Source organism: Cryptomeria japonica, chromosome 5 (assembly GCF_030272615.1).
Source record: "Cryptomeria japonica chromosome 5, Sugi_1.0, whole genome shotgun sequence".
Classification (NCBI taxonomy): Eukaryota; Viridiplantae; Streptophyta; class Pinopsida; order Cupressales; family Cupressaceae; genus Cryptomeria; species Cryptomeria japonica.
The window spans coordinates 842,108,768-842,117,070 of NC_081409.1; positions in this window are offsets into that span (position 1 = coordinate 842,108,768).

An 8,303-nucleotide genomic window follows, 5' to 3' on the forward strand; every position below is an offset into this window, starting at 1 on the left:
AAAAGAACAAATCCCAGCCATGAAACAGAATAGCCAGGCTCCACCAAAAACGAGAACTGAATATGGATATTCTACAATCTGAAAATAAAATTAGTGTTTTAGAAGCATCATGAAACATAAACATACTTGTCTCGACACAGAGCTCAGTCCAAGTACATCGTGAATATGTGATTACATTATATTTTGATAATTTGATCGAACACAAAGAAGATCTACTCCACAAGAAGCTATGAAATTTGTTATTGTTGCTAAAAATACAAAGTAAAATAAATAGAAACAATGATTATTTTTTTATTGATATATGAAAAGACTTTACCAACTTTCAAGAAAATGCAAGTAAATGTAAAGCTCGGGTATAGCAACCCTAAACCTTTAATATTAATACAAAAACTTTACATTTTAGAAAAAATTAAAATCCAAATGCCAATTGAATTGGCCTAAATAAATGTATTTTTGACTGGCAAGGAGTTTGGTTGGGCGAGGTAACGCGTGGGAGAGGGCCTCCCCACACAGACCTCCCCATGCAGCATGGGTTCTCCCCACGCAAACCTCCCCATGCAGCGTGGGTGGCAGGCCTCACGCCCCTCATTGCAAGCAGCCAAAAAAATAAAAAGAACAAACCCCAGCCATGAAAGAGAATAGCCAGGCTCCACCAAGAACAAGAGCTGGATATGGATATTCTACAATCTGAAAATAAAATTAGCATTTGAGAAGCATCAAGAAACATAAACATACTGGTCTCGACTATACAGTACATCGCAAACATGCGATTACATTATATTTTGATAATCTGATCAAACACAAAGAAGATATACTTCACAAGAAGCTATGAAATCTGTTATTGTTGGTAAAAATACAAAGTAAAAGAAAATAGAAACAATGATTTTTTTTTCATTGATATATGAAAAGACTTTAGCAAATAGATCTAACCCTAACTTAACCTTAAAACTAATTAAACCCTAACCATTTTAATATCATAACCTTAAACCTAATTGAACATTAATCTTAAGTTTTATTAAACCCTAAATCCTAGCTTTTATATATATATATATATATATAGAATAAACTGAGAGATATCCTTCTCGATGTCTATTACACTTTAAGCTTGACAATTGAAATTGAACCCTAGCCCTATGTTCACTAGATCAAATCGAATACAAATTATAAATATAATTGAGCTAAACCATAACCTTAAGCGAAATCAAATTCTAACCCTAACACTAAAGCAAATTGAAGCATGATCATAAACCTCATTGACCCCTAACTCTAATACTAAACCACGTTGAACCCTAACCCCTAACACTAAATTAGATTGAACCCTTTCCCTAAACCAAATTGAACAATAATTCTAATTAAACCCTTAACTTAAAAATAAACCAAACTAAAACCTAACCATAGCATTAAACCTAATTGAATTGTAACCCTATATTTAATTATATCTTTACTATTATACAAACAAAGGTCACAATACCATGCTCATAATTGAAAAATTTATAATTTCTTTACAATGATTTGCACTTATCGTAGTCGCACCTTATTTGACTTTCAATACTTCTTGAGTTTACAAACGTTTAACATATTTTAGAAATGTTTATCAATTTTGTTTGACATATATAAGAGAAATTATAAATTTTCAAACCTTATTTTTGAAGTGGATGTCTTAGTTACAAAAAAGTGGCCCATCAATCTAAATTATAAGATATGATTTAATAAGCATTTAATCAATTAGAAAAACTACTTCATAATTGTTGTTAGATGTTTAAATTAATGTATTTTGACTTAGAGTTTCTCTATGATTAATACATGTTTATTTTTTATAATTTATTTAAGAACATAATCTTTACTTAATTCTTTACATTATATATATTTTTATAATCACTTAACAATTATTATTGAGTGGATAGTTCATTTTTACTATTTAATTAAAAAAAGTAATAAACTATCTAGAATATCTTAATGTTACATTATCTTAATATCTCTTATAGTTAATTTCAATATAATATTTTAAAATTTTTCTTGATCTATCTTTTAATAATTAGTGACCTTAAATGTTAAAAACTAGTATTTCTTATGTGGCAAAACATAAAATTTATCCTATGATATAAACCCTAACCCTAGTAATAATCATAACAATAACACTAAATCCTAATCCTAAGAACAATCGTAAGCCTAACCCTAACCTTAAACCCTAAATTCAAACCCTAACCATTAACCTAACCCTCACCCTTAACACTAACCCCTAACCTATGATATAAATCCTAACCCTAGACACAATCCTAAACATAACCCTAAATCCTAAGCCTAACCACAATCTCAACCCTATCCCTAACCTTTACCCTAACCATGATGTAAATCCAAACCATAACTATTAGCCTAACTCTAATAATGATGTAAACCCTAACTATAATCTTAACCCTAACTCTAAACCTATAATATAAACCCTAACCCTAACCATGTTGTATACCCAAACCCTACCCATTAACTTAACCCTAATAATGATGTGAACCATAAACATAATCCTAACCCTAAGCCTAGACATAATCCTAACCATAACCCTAAATCCTAAGCATAACCACAATCTTTACCCTAACCATGATGTAAATCCAAATCCTAACCATTGACCTAATCGTAAAAGTGATGTAAACCATAACTATAACCCTAACCTTAACCCTTAACCCTACACATATTCCTAACCATAACCATAAATCCTAAGCGTAACCACAATCTTAATCTTAAGATTAACCCTAACCATTAACCTAACCCTAAAAATGATGCAAACAATAACTATAACCCTAACCACGATGCTAATCCTAAATCTAACATTGTAATATAAATCCTAACCCCAAACGTAAAACTAAGTATAACTGTAAATCCTAATCCTAACCACAATCTTAACCATAACCCTAACTCTAACCCTAATTATTAAACTAACCCTAAAAATAATGCAAACCCTAACTATAATCCTAACCCTAACCCTACACACATAATCTTAACCATAACCCTGAATCCTAAGCCTAACCACAATCTTAACACTAATTGTAACGCTAACTATGATGTAAATCCAAACCCTAACAATTAACCTAATCCTAGCAATAATGTAAACCCTAACTATAATCCTAAACCTAACCCTTAACCCTAACCCTAACCCTAACCCTATGATATAAAATCTAATTATAGACATAATCCTAACCATATACCTAAAAATTAAGCCTATCCAGAACCTTAACCCTTACAATGATGTAAATATAAACCCTAACCATTAACCTAACCATAACAATGATGCAAACTCTAACTATAATCCTAACCCTATACAAAAATATATAATTTGAAATTAATTTATGTCATGTATTCCAATTCATGTTGTGACTGCAACTAGCTTATATATATTAAATAATATATATAGAATAAGCCGAGATGTATCCTTCTCGAGGTGCTTATTGCACTTTAATGTTGATAAATTAATAAAGAAATAGGCGCCTCTAGAAGGATATCTCTCGGCTTGTTCTATATATATTATTAAATATATATAAGGTAGTTCAACACTAACTATAGAAATGGAATAGAAATGTTACTTATATATATCTATAAACAATTTAGAAAGAGTTTTCAATTAAATCATAACCTTTCTATTTTTTCTATTTGTCAATTGTAAATCTCAAAAATCAAATGAGAATAAATTATTTGTTAATCCAATTAACTACTAATAAAGTAGAATTTATTTTCATTTTAGAAGTTAATAGAATAGAAATGTATATCTAGAAATGTATATTTTAATTTTATTCTAAAACTCATGATTCATTTAAAAATTAAAAAAAAAGGAAAAAAGAGTTTGATTTTAAAATTTAAATTGACATGGGAAAGGGAAAATGGAATAGAAATATTACTTATATATTTTATGATCATAAACCTAATTGAACCCTAACTCTAATATATTTTACTTAATGGAATATAAATGTTACTTATATATTTTATGATCATAGACCTAATTGAACCCTAACTCTAATATATTTTATTTAATGGAATAGAAATGTTACTTATATATTTGATGATCATAAATCTAATTGAACCCTAACTCTAATATATTTTATTTATTGGAATAGAAATGTTACCTATATATGTTATGATCATAAAATATATTTCATTTCTTTTAACCTTAACTATAACCCTAAAATTATGCCCTAACTATAACTGGAATTGTTGTATAACCATAATTTAGCACTAACTATAGAAATGAAATAGAAATGTTACTTATATATCTATAAACAATTTAGAAAGTTTATATTTAAACTTGATTTATATATAAATTTTATTGGTATTTTTTTCTATTCCATTAAATTCTAACTCTAATGTTAAGGTTATAGTTGGTTATAGTTAGGTTTCAATTATGATCATATTCCATTTCTTTCAACCTTAACTATAACCCTAAAATTATGCCCTAACTATAACTTAAATCATCATATAATCATAATTTAGCACTAACATTATATAAATCCAAACCCTAACCTCTAAACCCTAACAATGATGTAAATCCTAACTATACTCCTAAACTTGAACCTTAACCCTAACCCTAACCCTATGATATAAAACCTAACCCTAGAAATAATTATAACAATAACACTAAATCCTAATTGTAATAACAATCATAACCCTAACCATTAACCTAACCCTACCAATGATGTAAACCCTTACTATAATCCTAACTCGAACCCTTAACATTAACCCTTAGCCTATGAAATAAATCCTAATATTAGACATAATCCTAAACATAACACTAAATCCTAAGCCTAACTACAATCTTAACTCTATCCCTAACCTCAACCCTAACCATTATCCTAACCCTAACAAAGATGTAAACCCTAACTATAATCCTAACCCTATCCCTTAACCCTACTTAGACTCTAATACAAACCCTAAACTTAATCCTAAAACTAACCATGATCTAAATCCAAACCCTACCCATTAACTTAACCCTGATAATGATGTAAACCTTAGCCATAATCCTAACTCTAACCTTAGGCAAAATCCTAATCCTAACCTTAAATCCTAAGAATAACCACAATATTAACCCTAAAACTAACCTTAACCCTAGAACCATGATATAAATCCAAACCCTAACGATTAATTTAAACTTAAAATTGATGCAAACCACAACTATAACCCTAACCCTAACTCTCAAACCTAAGTTTAACCCTATGATATAAACCCTAACCACATACATAATCCTAACCGTAACGATAAATCCTAAGCCTAAACATAATCTTAACCCTAACCCTAACCATTAACCTAACCCTAGCAATGATATAAAATCTATCTATAATCCTAGCCCTAACCCTATGATATAAACCCTAACCCTAGAGATAACCCTACCATAAATCTAAATATTAAGCCTAACCAAAATCTTAAACTTAACCACTACCCTAACTATGATGCAAATCTAAACCTTGACCATTAACCTAAGCCTAACAATGATGTAAACCCTAACTATAGTCCTATTCCAAATCCTAATGTTGTGATATAAACCCTAACCCTAAACATAAAACTAATCATAACCATAAATCCTAATCTTAATCCTAACCCTACTGATGACGTAAATCCAAACCCATTAACCTAACCCTAACAATGATGTAAACCCTAACTATAAGCCTAAACCTAACCATTAATCCTAACCCTAACTCTAACCCTATGATATAAACTCTAATCGTAGACATAGTCCTAACCATATACCTAAAAACAAAGCCTAACTAGAACCTTAACCCTAACAATGATGTAAATCCAAACCCTAACCATTAACCTAACCCTAACAATGATGTAAACCTTAACAATAATTCTAACCCTAACCCTAACTCTAACCCTAACTCTAATCATAAAGTAAATCCAAACTAAACCCTAACCATTAACTTAACCCTAGCAATGATGTAAACCCTAACTATAATCCTAACCCTTATCATTAACCCTAATAATAACTCTAACCCTATGATATAAACTCTAATCATAGACATAATCCTAACCATATACCTAAAAATTAGGGTTAAGGTTAGGGATAGCGTTAAGATTGTGGTTAGGCTTAGGATTTAGTGTTATGTTTAGGATTATGTCTAAGATTAGGGTTTATGTCATAGGTTAAGGGTTAATATTAAGGGTTAGAGTTAGGATTGTAGTAAGGGTTTACATCATTGGTAGGGTTAGGTTAATGGTTATTATTAAAGTTAGGGTTCAATTAGGTTTATGATCATAAAATATTAAATTCTAGATATACCCTAAATTATGGCGTAAGTAACATTTGTATTCCATTAAATTCTAACTCTAATGTTAAGGTTATAGTTGGTTAAAGTTAGGTTTAAATTATGGTAAGGGTTTGATTATGGTAGGGATTTAACTATAGTAAGTATTGGGATTAAAATATATAACCAACTATAACCTTAACCCTAACTCATAGATTTCCCTCTAATTAAATCCAAGATTTATTATACAACTCGAAACCTAACACCGTGCTTTATCCTTTAACCCTAACCTAATTTGAATTGTAACACTAACTCCAACCTTAATTGAATCCTAATTTAAGTTTAATACAAACCTTAATTCTATTTGAACCCTAACCTTAATACTAATTTTATTTAAATCCCATAAGTAATCTCAAGTAATAACCTAGAATAAGAAGCTTAATTGTAGGCTACCCTAACACTATTTATAGCCTTAACCCCAACCTCAATCTAGTCATAATAGAACCTGATCCTAATTAACCTCTAATCTTAATTAAACACTAACCCTTTTCTAATTAAATCCTAACCCTAATTGAACTCTTCATACCTACCCTAACTATAATTGAACACTCACCATGATTGTAATTTAACTCTAATTAACTAGCTCTAACTCAAATATTTACTTCTAATTGAATCGCAATCCTGACCTAACCTTAACATTAGCTCTAACTATGCTTGAACCATAATGCTAAGTGAATAACAACTCTAACCTTTTTTTAATCCTAGCCATAAATTAAATATTTTTCCTATAAGTCTTATTAAACCCTAACCCTAATCCTCAAAAAGTCTTATTTGTAACCCTAACCCTTCATGAACCCCAGATCTAACCCTAACTTAACCTTAAAACTAATTAAACCCTAACCATTTTTATATCATAACCCTAAACCTAATTGAACATTAATCTTAAGTTTTATTAAACCCTAAATCCTAGCTTATATATATATATATATATATATATATATATATATATATATATCCTTCTCGAGGCCTATTGCACTTTAAGCTTGACACTTGAAATTGAACCCTAGCCCTATGTTCACTAAATCAAATCAAACCCAAATTATAAATATAATTGAGCTAAACCATAACCTTAAGCTATATCAAATTCTAACCCTAACACTAAAGCAAATTGATGCATGATCATAAACCTCATTGAACCCTAACTCTAATACTAAACCACGTTGAACCCGAACCCTAACACTAAATTAAATTTAACCCTTTCCCTAAACCAAATTGAACAATAATCCTAATTAAACCCTTAACTTAAAAATAAACCAAACTAAAGCCTAACCATAGCATTAAACCTAATTGAATTGTAACCCTAAATTTAATTATGTCTTTACTATTATACAAACAAAGGTCACAATACTATGCTCATAATTGAAGAATTTATAATGTCTTTACCATGTCTTATTTGACCTTCAATACTTCTTGAGTTTACAAACTTTTAACATATTTTAGAAATGTTTATCAACTTTGTTTAACATATATAAGAGAAATTATAAATTTGAAAACCTTATTTTTGAAGTGGATGTCTTAAGATATGCAAATTACCAAAAAGTGGCCCATCAATCTAAATTATAAGATATGATTTAATAAACATTTAATCAATTGGAAAAAATACTTCATAATTATTGTTAAATGTTTAAATTAATGTATTTTGACTTAGAGTTGCTCTATGATTAATACATGTTTATTTTTATAATTTATTTAAGCACATAATCTTTACTTAATTATTTACATTATATATGTTTTTATAATCACTTAACGATTATTATTGAGTGGATAGTTCATTTTTACTATTTAATTAAAAAAAGCAATAAAATATTTAGAATATCTTAATGTTACAATATCTTAATATCTCTTATAGTTAATTTCAATATAACATTTTAAAAGTTTGCTTGATCTATCTTTTAATAATTAGTGACCTTAAATGTTAAAAAATTAATATTTCTTATGTGGCAAAAAAATAAATTCATCCTATGATATAAACCCTAACCCTACTAATAATAATAACAATAACACTAAATCCTATGCCTAAGA